This window comes from Melopsittacus undulatus, chromosome 1 (genome assembly GCF_012275295.1).
Source record: "Melopsittacus undulatus isolate bMelUnd1 chromosome 1, bMelUnd1.mat.Z, whole genome shotgun sequence".
In the NCBI taxonomy this organism is placed as follows: Eukaryota; Metazoa; Chordata; class Aves; order Psittaciformes; family Psittaculidae; genus Melopsittacus; species Melopsittacus undulatus.
Genome location: NC_047527.1, coordinates 11,334,045 through 11,348,088, shown reverse-complemented (window position 1 = coordinate 11,348,088; position 14,044 = coordinate 11,334,045).

Genomic DNA, 14,044 nt, shown 5'->3' with positions numbered 1-14,044 from the left:
AAACATTTCGGTTTTGTAATGCTTGGCTTGAGTCTGTGCAGTATTTAACTTCCAGTCTATGCTTGAAGCATATAGGTTGTAATAAGGTTTGACATGGGTGTCAAATCTGTTCATCTAGCTAGAATAAATCCTATTTCTCTTCTACATTTGTCTTTATCAGTCCAAAACTATGGGAAGATTTCTGTCAAAAATAAAGGCAAGGAATTTTCTTTCTTCAGAAAAGGACAAAATAGGATAACAATCCATTGTAAGGTCAAAGCTACAAGAATAAACGCCATGTTAGAATTTTTATATTTTTATTATTTTTTATATTTTTATATTTTTAGAATAGCTGTGCTATCTATTTTTTTGTGACAAAAAAGAATTTTCAGAGAATTTTACTCTATTCCTTTCAGAGAGTACATTTATATGGTGGAAACTATGCTAGTAGTGGGAAAATACAATAATGTTTTTCATGCTAATGTGTCAAACTACATTGAGGGAAAAAAAAAAGAAATAAAGGAGAAACAATGAGCAATTTGGGTACCAGAATCTGATTTTTAATTTTGTGTACTGCTAACATTGCTTAAATCTAGCTATGTAAGTGTATATCTCCATATTTATGCTTGGGAATGTGAATAAGAGAATGCTGTAAGTGATGGAGGTAGTAAAAAAAATTATGAGAGATGGAAAATTATTGTCTAAATCTGACCAGGATCTGTCCTTCAGGATGTGCTTATAATAGAAAATATGTTTCTATATTTTTGTGATTTACGCTCATCAAACTATCTGTGAATTAAAAAGTGTTGTCAAAATATATAAAGCAGAAACTAAATTTTTGCTTGGAGTCCTATCCCAAAATGCCAATGATCAGTGACTGTTTCATCTTTAAAAGCTTCTCTTGTTTATGGGACTTCTGATTATATTCTCCATATTTTACTAATGCTGAACCAACAGATATGTAAAGCTCACAGGTTCACTGGCTGAACTGCCTGTTAGCAGGGAGAGTTACACAGCACAGCTCTAGGTGAGCTCATACAAGGAGAAAAGGAGAATTTCTCTTGGCTTTAATCTGCACTGAGCTCCTGGAATGTCAAATTGGAGCTGGCTGCAAAATGGAGACAAGTTTTCATTTAAAAATTGGCAAGATAAAGCTTGTCACCATTCTTCACACACTCACACATACCCATTCCCCCTGCTCCCATACCCCTTTGCCCTCAGATTGCAGCAGTGGTAAGTTGAACAGAGAAATTGTCAAGCTGAGTAAATATATTTAGAGACACACTGCAAATGTAGTCCTGGCTGTTTTCTTTTAAAGTATGGAAGGCTGAATTTATACAGGAACTCCAAAAGACCTTAAAACAGCTCCTGATTTTGTGGATAAGAGGGGATGCCAACTATCAGCTCCAGTATTTAAGTTGATGGCCAGGTGCAGTTTGTACAGTTCTTCCTTTATACCTTCTAATGCTACAGAGATTATTGCTTTCTTAGAAAAAAAAGAATAACTTTTTCTCAATTTAAAGCTACAGCTCAATGAAACAGAATAGGGTCACAGGATTTTAACCAACCAGTGGCAACAAGGATATATTTCAGGAAGAACAAGTGAATACACTAGAAAGTCTTTAGCACTGACCTGACTGCACACAGGGAAGATTTCATGAGTGCTTTCAATAGGAAATTTAGACTAAGGTTAAGAGCTTTTGAAAATCATGTTCTAGGAGTAGAGCTTGCTTCTCACAGAGCCTGTTTCACCAGGGCTCTTCTCCTTGGCCACTCATCACTGAGACGAAAGAGATCTCAAGTTGTCCATTATTGTGATACTCTGCCAAAGCCACTCTAAAGCTGCACACCCCTGAACACATGAGAAGGATGAGAAATGCTAGTGGGAACAGTTCAGATGCATTGTAAGCTCTTAGCTGTGAGGCTTAGCAAAAGGAAGAGTTAAACCACCTGAACCCTGTTTTCCACTTGTTTGTGAGCTATAATATGGCCTTTGATAGGACATGTTGGGGGTTTTGGCTCTGTTCTGAAAACTTTTCACATGAACTCAGCAAAAGTGAAGTTCTCACTGGGCTGATTAAAATCTCCTGGGACACAGCCTATAATTCCTAATTAGTGTCAGAGGAATTGGTACATGAAAACTGGGGTCATAGGCTATTTTTGCTTATCAAGGAATATTAATTTTTCAGTGATGAACAGCATGAATGCCAGCCCCTGGTAATCGAGGAGAGGTTCTTGACTGAAATATCAAATATCCAAATAGAGCAGATTTAACTACAGCTGATTTGAAAGAATCCTCCTGTATGGAACTATACTGTGAAATCTTGATTAAGATGTGTATTCAGAATTTCTACTCTTTCTCAGCAATTCCCCAAATCAATTGAGTTCAGTTCACAACTGCAGCAGTACAATTGCTCACCTGAAGTTATCTTCTTTGTCTGCAGCTTTAAACGTTAATCCCTTAAAGCTCAACATACAGTGTCTGAATTAATCTCCCTTCTGCCATCTGAATGACAAATTATTACTTCAGTGACACCTGTCCAGCTATTTTCAATTCAGCAGATAAACTCAGCTGGATGTGGTAGGATGCTAGTGAGCAAATCGGTGGTAAGTGGACAAGAATAAACAAAAACACTCTTCTTTTTGTCTGTTGGAGCTGATTGTGGGTGTTAAGGGTTGAAAAGTAGAGAAAAGCATCAAATTCTTATTTTCACCTCTACAGCTTATAGAAGCAACCTTAAATGCAACTCTGGAGGTGTCAAAACAGGATGATGCTATCTTTACAAATTTGTTTTTTTCAGAATGTACCATCAGAAATTCAGATTATTTGAATTTATTTTATTTCTCTGTAAATGGCAGACAAGAAGGATGGAAATTAAAATAGAGTTTCTTTTTTTTGTGCCATTTTAGGGTGCATCTACACTGCAGTATCTGGGTATTAAGTATGAACTCTGAGTAAAAAGATTAAATTAGCTGGTTCAAGTCCTAAGTACAAGTTAGCTGCACCTCTATGAAGAATCACATTATTTAATTTGCTTTGCTGACATTCCTTTGCATCGTAGCAGATTTCAGGTTGCTGTTACCAACTTCGGTCACATCTCTTTTTGGGTCATATAAAACCAGCTTGGTGTCTACCCTGTGCTGGGCTTCCTGCCACTAGAGGCTCACATCCTCATTCTTGTTCCATGAGGTTTGGGGATTTGTGGGAAGGCAACATTGCTGATCCTCCCACTCTCAAGCTCAAGGAAAATAAGCAAGGTGTTACATGAATCTGGTTTCGAACATGGGGAAACCTTAAAATAACAATAACCAATTATTATCTTCACCATATTTTTTCAAACATCTATGCTTTATTCATGTCAGAGTATTCAGCTTTGCTCTGCACTTGTGAAGATGGAACATTATGTTGTTTTTTTTTTCCCAAATGAGAGTTAATATTTGCTCTTTATTCACTTGCTCCTAAGAACCTGCAGTTTTAGAGTTAAAATTCACTTTTGCCTGCTAGGATTTGGTCTTACTGGTTGTGGCCTGTGGTGACAATCTATCTAGCATTTCCTAGTTAATTTATGAAGTTCCAATTAGAGCTTTCCGGATCCTTACACTGAAGGTGACCTTCTCTTCCATTTCTCTTTTTGTCAGCTTCCACATATGCTTATTTCATTTTTTTCCAAGATGAAGCACATACATTTTCTCTCAGATTTTGCTGTGTTTCCGCATTACAAATTGTCTTCTCAGTATCTCAGGCTGGAAAGATGATATTATAAGCCTGATGAGTACCTGAAATTGGTGTGTTCATTTTCTTTAGCTTTCCTCACTCATCATCTAGTGACTATTCTGTGTTATTTCTTTAGTAGACACTTTTTTTAAAAGCTTTGTTCAAAATAAAGAGCAACTCTTCAAACTTTGGATAAAACTCTGCCACGAGAGAACCTCTGGATGAATCAGAATTTAAAACGTGATTTTATTTATCTGTGCCTGATTTGAGCCTTCCCGACTTCTCTGCCTTTCTTGGACAAGAAGGTTTTGCTTTATTTGTTCTGGTATCAGTAGGGTTCTTTTTCTTGGAAGGGTTGTGTGAAGTGACTCACAATCCAGTCCATTGCCATTTTCACCAAGTCTCTATGTTCCATTGTGGTATTTTCATGTAAATCACACTATATTTTTTGGAAGTTCTTTTTTATCCTGGCTTACATTCTTGTGCTTCCTTATGCAATTTAGTGCAAGGGACAAAGACTGGGAGTTTCCTTTCTCCTTTTCCCCCACCCTAGATCAAGGACACCTTCAACAACACAAGGAGATGGCAAATTCAGAACTGCATAAAGCACTTATCTTTTCATGCAGTTTGTAATTGAAGCTAGAACTCACAGCTTCACCATAGCATAAATACATAGATAGGTCACAGTAAGGACTGAAAATATATAGGGATAATAAAAATGCAGTGATGTGCAACTGTAAAAGCTAACATTTTGGCACATATTTAGTTGGGTTTTTTTTCCTCCTGGACTTGAGCCAACCAAACACCAGAGGCGGGAGGTATATTAAAATTAATCTGCCAAGTCTGGGATGGCTTTTGCTCTCTTCTGAAACATGGGACACCTTCTCCTATCAGAAACTGAATTGATGGACTAGAGCACAGTGATTTCTGTTTTCTTATACTGGTATGAAGAAAATAACTGCAGACATTTGTACGTTTGAAAAAATGAATGCATATAGTCTTAGAAAATTCACTTTATTTATTTCTTTATGAATGCTGGGAAGCTTGTCTTTGGAGCCCAGGTACTGAAGTAGCAGTAAGATGTAAAACCTATCACAAACAAGCAAAGGAAGTAAGTTAGCTTAATGATACCACTAGCTGTTTAATTATGCAAAGAAATGATCTTCTCCCCTTCACTGTTTGTAAAAATGAGCTTGTTACATTCAGATTTTAAATAGCATATCCATAAATTTAAGTTTAATGCCACTGTACAGAGGCTTTTCCAGATAATTCAAAAGCCTATCTCCTTGAAGTTATTGAGACTGTCATTCTGTCTAGACAAATTTCATGTTGTGTGTGTAATAGCAGAGCTGGATGTGCTAAGAGGGATCTCAAACTTTGGGAAGGTCGGTGTCGATATCTGATTTTGGTTTTAAATTCTTTCCCTCTTTTTACACTGATAGAGGTTTAAGTGCAGGAACATTACCCAACACCTTCTTTCTGCTCTGTTGAAACTAATATACATCAGTGTCATTCCCTCAGCTTCAATAGAGTCACACTGGTTTTTACTGCCTGAGTGTATGGCTCTGCTGAGGTGGAAGCCAAGGCAACTCCTTGAAAAACTGAGCTGAGTGCTTTCTATTAGTCTGAAGCTTCATCTCTGTCTAGTTATCCATAAATTCCACCAGGATCGCAGTACCATGGTGACTATTAAAGGTTTGCATTGCCACTCCATTTTGATCAAAATTTCTCTGTTAGACACAAAGAGGTTGGTTGCTCTACACTTCAAAGTGGGCAGCATTACATCAGTGAAGTCATTCTCCTAGTTCTATTGAGAGGGATCCTTTCAGGTACAGGGCACCAGGGACACTACTGGCCTTGGAAAGGCATGGGAAATACACATAGTATCTGGGGAGGGAAAAACATCCAAACATAAATATTTGTTTCAGCACCCTGTTGCAAGTGTTCAGCACAGTGCATGGGGATTTACTTCCTCAGCTCCCATCAAATACATATTAATGGAAGTTGTGTAGATAAATCCCTAAGCTTCCTTAGGAACAAATCTTCTGTATTTATTATTCCTCTTGAATTTCAATGCCCCTCAAAGATTAAGCAGCCTCAGGTTTTATTTTACTTTTGTGGGAGTAAGTCATGATAACATCCTGGGAACACTGAGTGTGATAGATACCATGTTCCTTATTGCACTGATCACATCATTTGCATATTGAGTGAGAACATTTTGTTTTTCAAACTTCGGTTTGTACTGGTGCAATATTCGTGTCAGCAGCTATCTGCAACTCCCTAAGAAAAAAGGACTCTGTGAGAAAGAGTTCTTAGGTTGCTTGTTCTAATAGTGAATTTTTCCAGTATTGGTATGAATTCTCTTGTGGAATGCAAATTGATTAACACAAAAAGATGAGGCAGACTGGGCAGTGTCGCTAGCTTTAAGACTGTCAAAGCTTAGTGAGGTTAACAGCTGGTTTCTCCATCCTGGCCCCCAAATTCCCCTTGAGCTCATCCCACAGTCATTTGTTCTTAGTTCTATGCATTTGATGAGTTCCCATGAATGCAAAAAAATCCCAAACTCTGACTTTTTTCTTCTAACTGAAGACCTTTGAAAGTATAGAGTTATCTTTCAAATTAAAAGGTTTCTCATAATAGCTGGCAGGCTAGGAACACATTTTACACTACCTTAATATTGATTAAGGTCATGCTCTTCCTTTCCACCAGTTGCAGTGAAGAGGCAATATCTATGGGCTCTCTGACTGCTTTATTCCTTTATTGTCTCAGTACTGTGCCAGAGATGAAAAAAATGTTTCTGCTTCTCATGTTATATATTCTCTTCCACTCTTAAACTTCAGACTCAGTTTTCGTGTCTTTGTAAAGGATTCCTCCAGTTCATCCCTGCTTTCTGGAGCTACTGTGTAAAAATATATGGTCCAAGATGTTCATAAAGACAAGCTCAACAATGCAAATGGTCTCTGTAATCTATTCTTCTCTGTTCACTGTATGTAGGCTGAAGATGGATGTTAAAGAGAAACTATGCTTTCATCTCCTTTTAGTGTTGCTTCAGCTTAACCTAAAAGGAAAAGATTTCACTGTTAAACCAAATCTGAATGGCATCACGCAACACTTTTACACTAGTGTGGCAGCTCATTTTACCAGCATTCAAAACCACTTTCCCTCCGAAAGCAGGAAACAATGTGTCACAGGAACAATCTCTTGAAAGAGATCTCTTTCTGTGTTTGTCAAAAGGCATGTCAGACAGAGCATGGTAAAAGACATAAAGATTTATCTGATGATGATTCTTTCATCCAAACCTGTACTTTCTTCTCTCACATAGTGAACTATCTCCTTAAAAGCATGTAGTGCTCAGGATCAGTTTCCTTTAAAATGGCCTGTCCCTCTCTAATCACATCTGCTTGGCTTGACTGAAAACATTGTAACCTGTAGATTACATGTACACTGCCAAATACATCTACTCCGAGGAGTAAATCCTTGTTCCCAGGCCAACTGGCTGTGAGCTCCTTTAAGAGTGGCTTCATTCACCTTACATAGTACTTAGCCCTGGACCTCTTCTATGCCTCTTGTGATGTTTTGTGATTTTAAGAAGCAATTCTGGTTTTGAGGGGGATGTTTTTCATTTCAGTGTTCAAAAATAATGACAAAGGAGTGACACCTGAAATATAACTACGCTTTCCTTATGGACAAAGTTCAAGATAAAGTTCAAAAGTAAAGTTCAAAGTAAAGGCAAGATTTTAAATTGTTAGTTGATCCTTCCCTTTTCACTGGTGCTTTCATAGAATCATAGAATAGTTAGGGTTGGAAAGGACCTTAAGACCATCTAGTTCCAACCCCCCTGCCATGGGCAGGGACACCTCACACTAAACCATATCACCCAAGGCTTCATCCAACTAAGCCTTGAACACCACCTGGGATGGAGCATTCACAACCTCCCTGGGCAACCCATTCCAGTGCCTCACCACCCTAACAGTAAAGAATTTCTTCCTTATATCCAATCTAAACCTCTGCTGTTTAAGTTTCAACCCATTACCCCTTGTCCTATCACTACAGTCCCTAATGAATAGTTCCTCACCAGCAACCCTGTAGGCTCTTTCTTTTTTTCCTACTTGTCTTTCCTCCAGAATTACCCGTGCTTTCTAGGTTTTTATTTCACCTCCCTCTCCAAAGCACTGGGGATCTAAGAAGAAGCAACGTTGTTCAGGTGTACTGGATATTCTTGAGTTTGTGGACACCTTCTCATGACAAAGGACAAAGAAAGCTTCACCATCTTGAGTCTGGATGCAGCTTAACTGTGTTAACATGGTGCTATGCCTGCCTAACCCTATAGTAGCACAGAAGGGTATTTCCACACCCAAGCTGTTGTGAAGAGCCATATGAAATTACTTATTCCTTAGGAACCCGCTTACTCAAGAATTTCTGTACCATTTTGTATTTTTCAGGTAGGACTTACTGTTAAGCATGCAGTGTGTTCTCCTGAATCACTGCCACTGGCAAAGATACACAAAAAAGGGAGATCTTAGTGTGAGTTCTCAGATTCCAAGTACAGTTTGCATGGAGAGTTGTACAATATTTATAACGTCAACGTGTTTGATCTCGAAATCACTGAGAAACAGCACAGAGCTGTCACACCATGTTTTTTCAAAGCAAACCTATACTCCCTCTGGTAAAATATCCTAAAATATGTTTAAAATTCTTTTTATTAATATTACTGTTTACAAAATGAGAAATGTAGGAATATAGCAGCTCTGTTCAAATCACCAGAAAGCGAAGACACACAGAATCTTACTATTCAATAAAGAAGAAGCACAGGATTTGTGCTGGCTTCTTGAAAAGGTATATGCTCGAAGAATTTAATTTCTTTTAGTTGTGATGTAAATAAGGACTAATTCTGTTTCTATCAACGGTTGTGCCTAGCTATGTTTAAAAAATAATGCCAGCTCTTTTGTACTCTGGAAGGGATCTTAGAAAATATGGTCTTAGGAAAAAATGTCAAGTGTAAAAATCTCCTTGTACAAATCCAAGCATTAAAAGAGACACTAAATTTTTCCTGCCTCCTCTAGCAGGTCAGAAGCTTGCAGAAAGTGGACAGCCCAAAGAGTATTTAAGGATCTCTAATATTTTTATAGAGGAAGATAAGTGAGCTTTCAAAAAGCCTTGAATTTACTGACCTTCTCTTCCAATTTGAGCTAATTCATTAGCTTCATGAAAGCTTTTCAGCACTCTCTTAATAAACATTTTTTTCCACATAGTTGAATTCTGAATTAGTATTCAGTGCTCTGAAGAAAATAGAGTGTTATAAACACCCTCTCTAATGGATGGAGCTGAAAATCATCTCTCCTGATGGCTGAAACAGATCTATGGGGAATTATCTGTGATTCCTTTTTGGATTATTTTATAGGACCTTTGCTTTTGTTTTCCCAAGTGTTCAATCATTGGGAAGATTAATATAGCACCAGAATACGTGGTCACTTTTTCACCATAGCTACAAGTTTTTGTTTTGTCTTCAAGAACTGGTCTGACAAATGTTATGTAGGTGAGGGGGTTTTGGTTCCCTAAAGACAACTTAGTGATACCCTGAGGCTTCCTGGATTGACTTTACTCATAAGATGGGATCTATGATGGCTAATATTTCCATGCTTACGCTCCTTTAAGCTCCCTTGAATGACCACTTGTAGAGAAAGATATTCTCTATTTCATTTCTTCATTTTTTGGTTGAGGAATTACATATTTCAGTCAGAGCTGGTGGAGTTCTCCATCTTTCTAATGATAAATGTGCACTCCAGTCATTAGAAGCTGAATTACAGCTATCCTCTTGTTTGCTGCAAAGCAACCATATATTATAGCTATGACATCTAAACCATTTGTTACTAGAATATCATTAAGGTTGCAAAGCTTCAGTGAAATCTGTCCTGTTTAGATATATGACAACTTGGATAGATCTAAGTTCTATTGCTTACAGAAGGCTTTTACTGTCTGAGATAATCTCAGTCAGTAACAGAGCATGCTGCCTGATTTACTACTACCCTGTCTCGTACAGGTGTGTGAAACAGATGCAAGAACTAGGGGTGTGTTCCTTATCACTGCACTGCTAGGTTGAGAAAGGATGCTATAAAGGGGTTTGTTGCCACAATAAGCAGTCATTTTGTGAAAATAAAATGCCTGATGAAAGAATCCTACAATTGCCTAAACTCTGTGGATCTGTTCTAGATTCAGCCTGGACTGTTGTCTAAGTGCTATTCCTTATTCAGTTTTGAACACCATTAGATGGCAATATCCAGGAATAGGTCTAAAACTGACAAAGATAAAAATAAGATAATTTTGTCAAACTTCTATTCTTACTTTTGCCAAATTATAAATGTTTTCAACATGATTCTCAAATCTGATTTATTCCAGAAGTGTATATTTGTAGTGGTTACAGTATATCCAAAATAATTCACAAAGCCTGCTGGAAATTACGGTCTTACCCACTTTAGAGCAGTGTTATTTCAAAATAGAGTAAACTCCTCAGGGTTTGGTCTATGAATCATCACTTTTCTTTCTGTCTTCAAAAGATAGTGTAGTTTCTTGGATATGTATCAGTGAAAAATACCTGATTTTTGATACTACTCTGTAATACTTTGTGTGTGCATGATTATAATTAATATGACATTAAATGTTAATGTCATAGCTTGAGTGGAAAGATTGGTGTAATCAACATGCAAGTATTATCCTAGTGATACAATTCCTAAATCTCGCTGTATTAGAAGGAGTTTGAACCTGCCATCAAGTGGCTCTTAGCATTCAAGACCAGTATAGACATATTTAAAGCTATCAGGTCTTTTTAATTTTTCACTGGAGCTAACTGAAGAACACTATGTGAAGGTTGGGACCTATAACAAAGATGGGTAGAGACTTTTTAGCAGGCTCTGTTGAGAAAGGATGATGGGGTTGTTGAGATAAGGGTGATGGATTTAAATGAGAAGAGGGGAGATTCAGGCTGACTGTGAGGAAAAAATTGTTTACAATGATGATGGTAAAACACTGGCACATGATGCCCAGAGAAGTGGTGAATGCATCATCCCTGGAGAAGTTCAAGGCCAGGCTGGATGTGGTTCTGAGCAAAATGATCTAGTTGAAGTTGTCCTTGCTCATTGCAGGGGATTGGACCAGATGAGCTTTCAGGGTCCCTTCCAACCCAAACTATTCTATGATTCTATACTACAATGGTAAGGAAAAATAAGAAAAGCCACTATTTCATGAACAGTGGCACCCAGAAATATGAAGGCAACAGTGAGCATGGGCGAGAGGTCCCTGACACTGAGTATGAATACAGAGGCTAAGAAATTGACAAATTGAATGTGTGGGAGGAAGAGAGGAGTAAACCAGCAGAGAACTAGAGAAACACCTCTGAGTATATCCCTGAGGAAAAAGATAAGGCTTTAAGGAGTGCAATGTACTGGAAAAGTAGGTTTGGAACTTGAGTGAAAGAGTTGTATGTTGTCATTTGTTTTTGTCGATTCACAGAAACTGAGATTTGTTGATCCTTTGCAAAGGAATAAGGTCACATTAAACACTATAGCTTGTTTCATACTGGATATTTCTTTAAATGGAAAAGGTCACAAGTTCCCATTTACTTACTGCTTTAGTCAAAGCAATAACAATATTTAACTCTTAAGGAAAAGTACCAAAGTGACCTAGGAGAGACTGTTCTTTCTTTTGACACTGCCTAGCAGCTTTTTGTGCATGTGTGTGCGCGCATGCTGGTAATTTACTGCAATGAGCAATACTACTACAATTGCTTATTTGCAAGCTTTTGATAAATGAGGGTCAGGAGCTTGTGGGGATGTTTTAAAAGAGCAGTTCCCGCAGGTAACACTTTTCCATATTTCAAGCTTTTGTGGAATATCCAGACTACTTGGCAATGAGCACAATGATTTTACACTGAGGCCTACTTTAAATCACTTCTTTTTACAGAGATACCACTTTTAAGTAATCACATGCCTCTTGTTTAGTTGTACAGCTATTCTCTAAAAGGAAAGCTATGCTATTTGATTTACTCCAGTGGCCCTTAAACAATACTCGATTTGGGCTTTATTCCCAGTACATAATATATGGACTAAGAAGAGTGAAGAAAAGCAGAGATTTTTATTTTGTCTAACAATATGAGGAGGATCAAAAGGTCAGCTTGAATATGAATGTTACTGGGTACACACAGAGAACTTGAAAAACAAAAGATAAAGAGAAAAATCATGGAGATCCAATCAATACAGTTAATGAAGCATTCAGCACACTCTTCAGGAGGCAGCAGGAGCTCAATCCAGCTGACTAGATATAGGTGTCTAAGTGCCAACTTAAGCAATATTTGTTAGCCCCATAGGTCTGCCTCAAATAATTCAAAACACGTCAAACAGTTCAGGACACCTATGTTAAGCAACCAAACTAAGCCTCAGCTGAACCTCTGCATGTTTTGGACCACATATTGACAAGGACTTCAATTTTGTTCTCCATCAATAGGTATTTCTTATTATTTGAAATACCCTGTCTTGCTCTGCCTGCTCTCCATCTATATCTCCAAAAGAGGACAGCTCACCCACAGGTCTCATGTCACGTCTACCAGCCTCGTGCAGGTACCTCACAGTCAGCGTAAGCATATCTTTTAGCTTCATATCTCTGTGCCTGGCCAACTGCACTGAACATCAGCATAGGGGCCTTAATTTTAGCTGCAGCCTCACCTTAAGTATCTCAGCTCCTGCTCAGTCAGTGGCAAATTAGGTGCCCGATACCATCACTGCAAATGACTATTATTGAATTACTCCATCCTGATGTGTGGTTTGCACAGGAATGCTAGGGGAGAAGAGGAGCAGTTTAATGTACCTTGCAACATTCCTGAATGTCGTGGCTCAAACACAGACAGCAACGCAGAACCATGCAGCCACTCGCTCACTCCCCCCCTTCCTCCCCTCCTCCCAGAGGGATAGGGAGGAGAAACAGAAGAATGTAACTCCCACAGGTTGAGATGAGAACATTCCAGTAACTAAGGTATAACAAACCACTACTGCTACCACCAATGATAACAATGATAAGGGAAATAACAAGGGAAGAGAATACAATCACTCACCACCTGCTGACTGATACCTAGCCGAGCAGTGATCTAGCCCTGCTGAGTAACTGCTCCCAGTTTATATAGTGGGCATGATGTGCTGTAGTATGGAATACCTCTTTGGCTAGTTCGTGTAAGGTGTCCTGTCTCCGCTTCCTCCCAGCTTCCCCTCCTCCCTGGCAGAGCATGAGACTCAGAAAGTCCTTTGTCAGAGTAAACACTACTGGGCAACAACAACTGAAAACATCAGTGTTATCAGTGTTGTTTCCAGGCTGAAAGTCAAAACCACAGCACTGCACCAGCTACTAAGAAGGAATAAAATGACTGCTACTGCTGAACTCAGGACACTGAATGAAGGCAGAGCAGTGAATGATATAGGGTGAGGGGAGCTGATGTTCCAAATGGGTTCTCATTTAATTGTACAGCTCTTCTTCAAGAATGTGATGCTTTCTGATTTACTGCAGTGGCACTTACAAAATACTGATGGGGTTTTATTCCCAGTGCATGGACTAAGTGGGGCAACATATTCTTACGATCGTGTTATGTATTGATTCTTTTCTTTTTCTTTTTCAGTTCTTTGAATCTTTAAGCTACGAGTATGTTTATGGTGTTATTACGATGAGGGCTGATGAAACATATACTTAGGCATGGTCCCTTCCTGTGATGACCATTAGGGCTAAAACTTAAGGAGATGACAATGAGGGGCCAAGGACTGGTCTAGTTTCTCAGTCCAGCTTGCACTGATAAGTAAAACTGTCAGGCAAAAGAAGAGAAATGCACAGTAAGATCAAAATGCTTCTACGTATAGTCCTTCCTCATATGTGTATTGCATGGTTTTTTTCTATATTGATGATTTTAAACAGGCCTGACAAAAAAGAAACAATGTTTTCAAAATTAAGGCAGTAAATCATGGACACATTACTGAAGAGCAATAATATAGAGGAATGGCATACTATTTACTTCTTGCAGCCATTTAAAACAAAAGAAACACAGTCGTATACAAAATAGGGATAGGAAAAGTGACAGAACCCATTGCTATTAATTACAAATCAGTTTGAAGGGCAAGCAACACAGGAATAGGAAGAAAATGTGCCATCTGAACCACACCACGAAATGTGGCTGAAACTACGATGACTTTCTTGAGAGCTATTACTGATGTGGAGACACTGCTCTTTGAAGGTGATTTTCCCATTTGGCATATTTATAGTTCAATCAAATATTCTTATTGATTTGAGGATGTGGTATTTTCCTTAGGAAAAGGATAATGA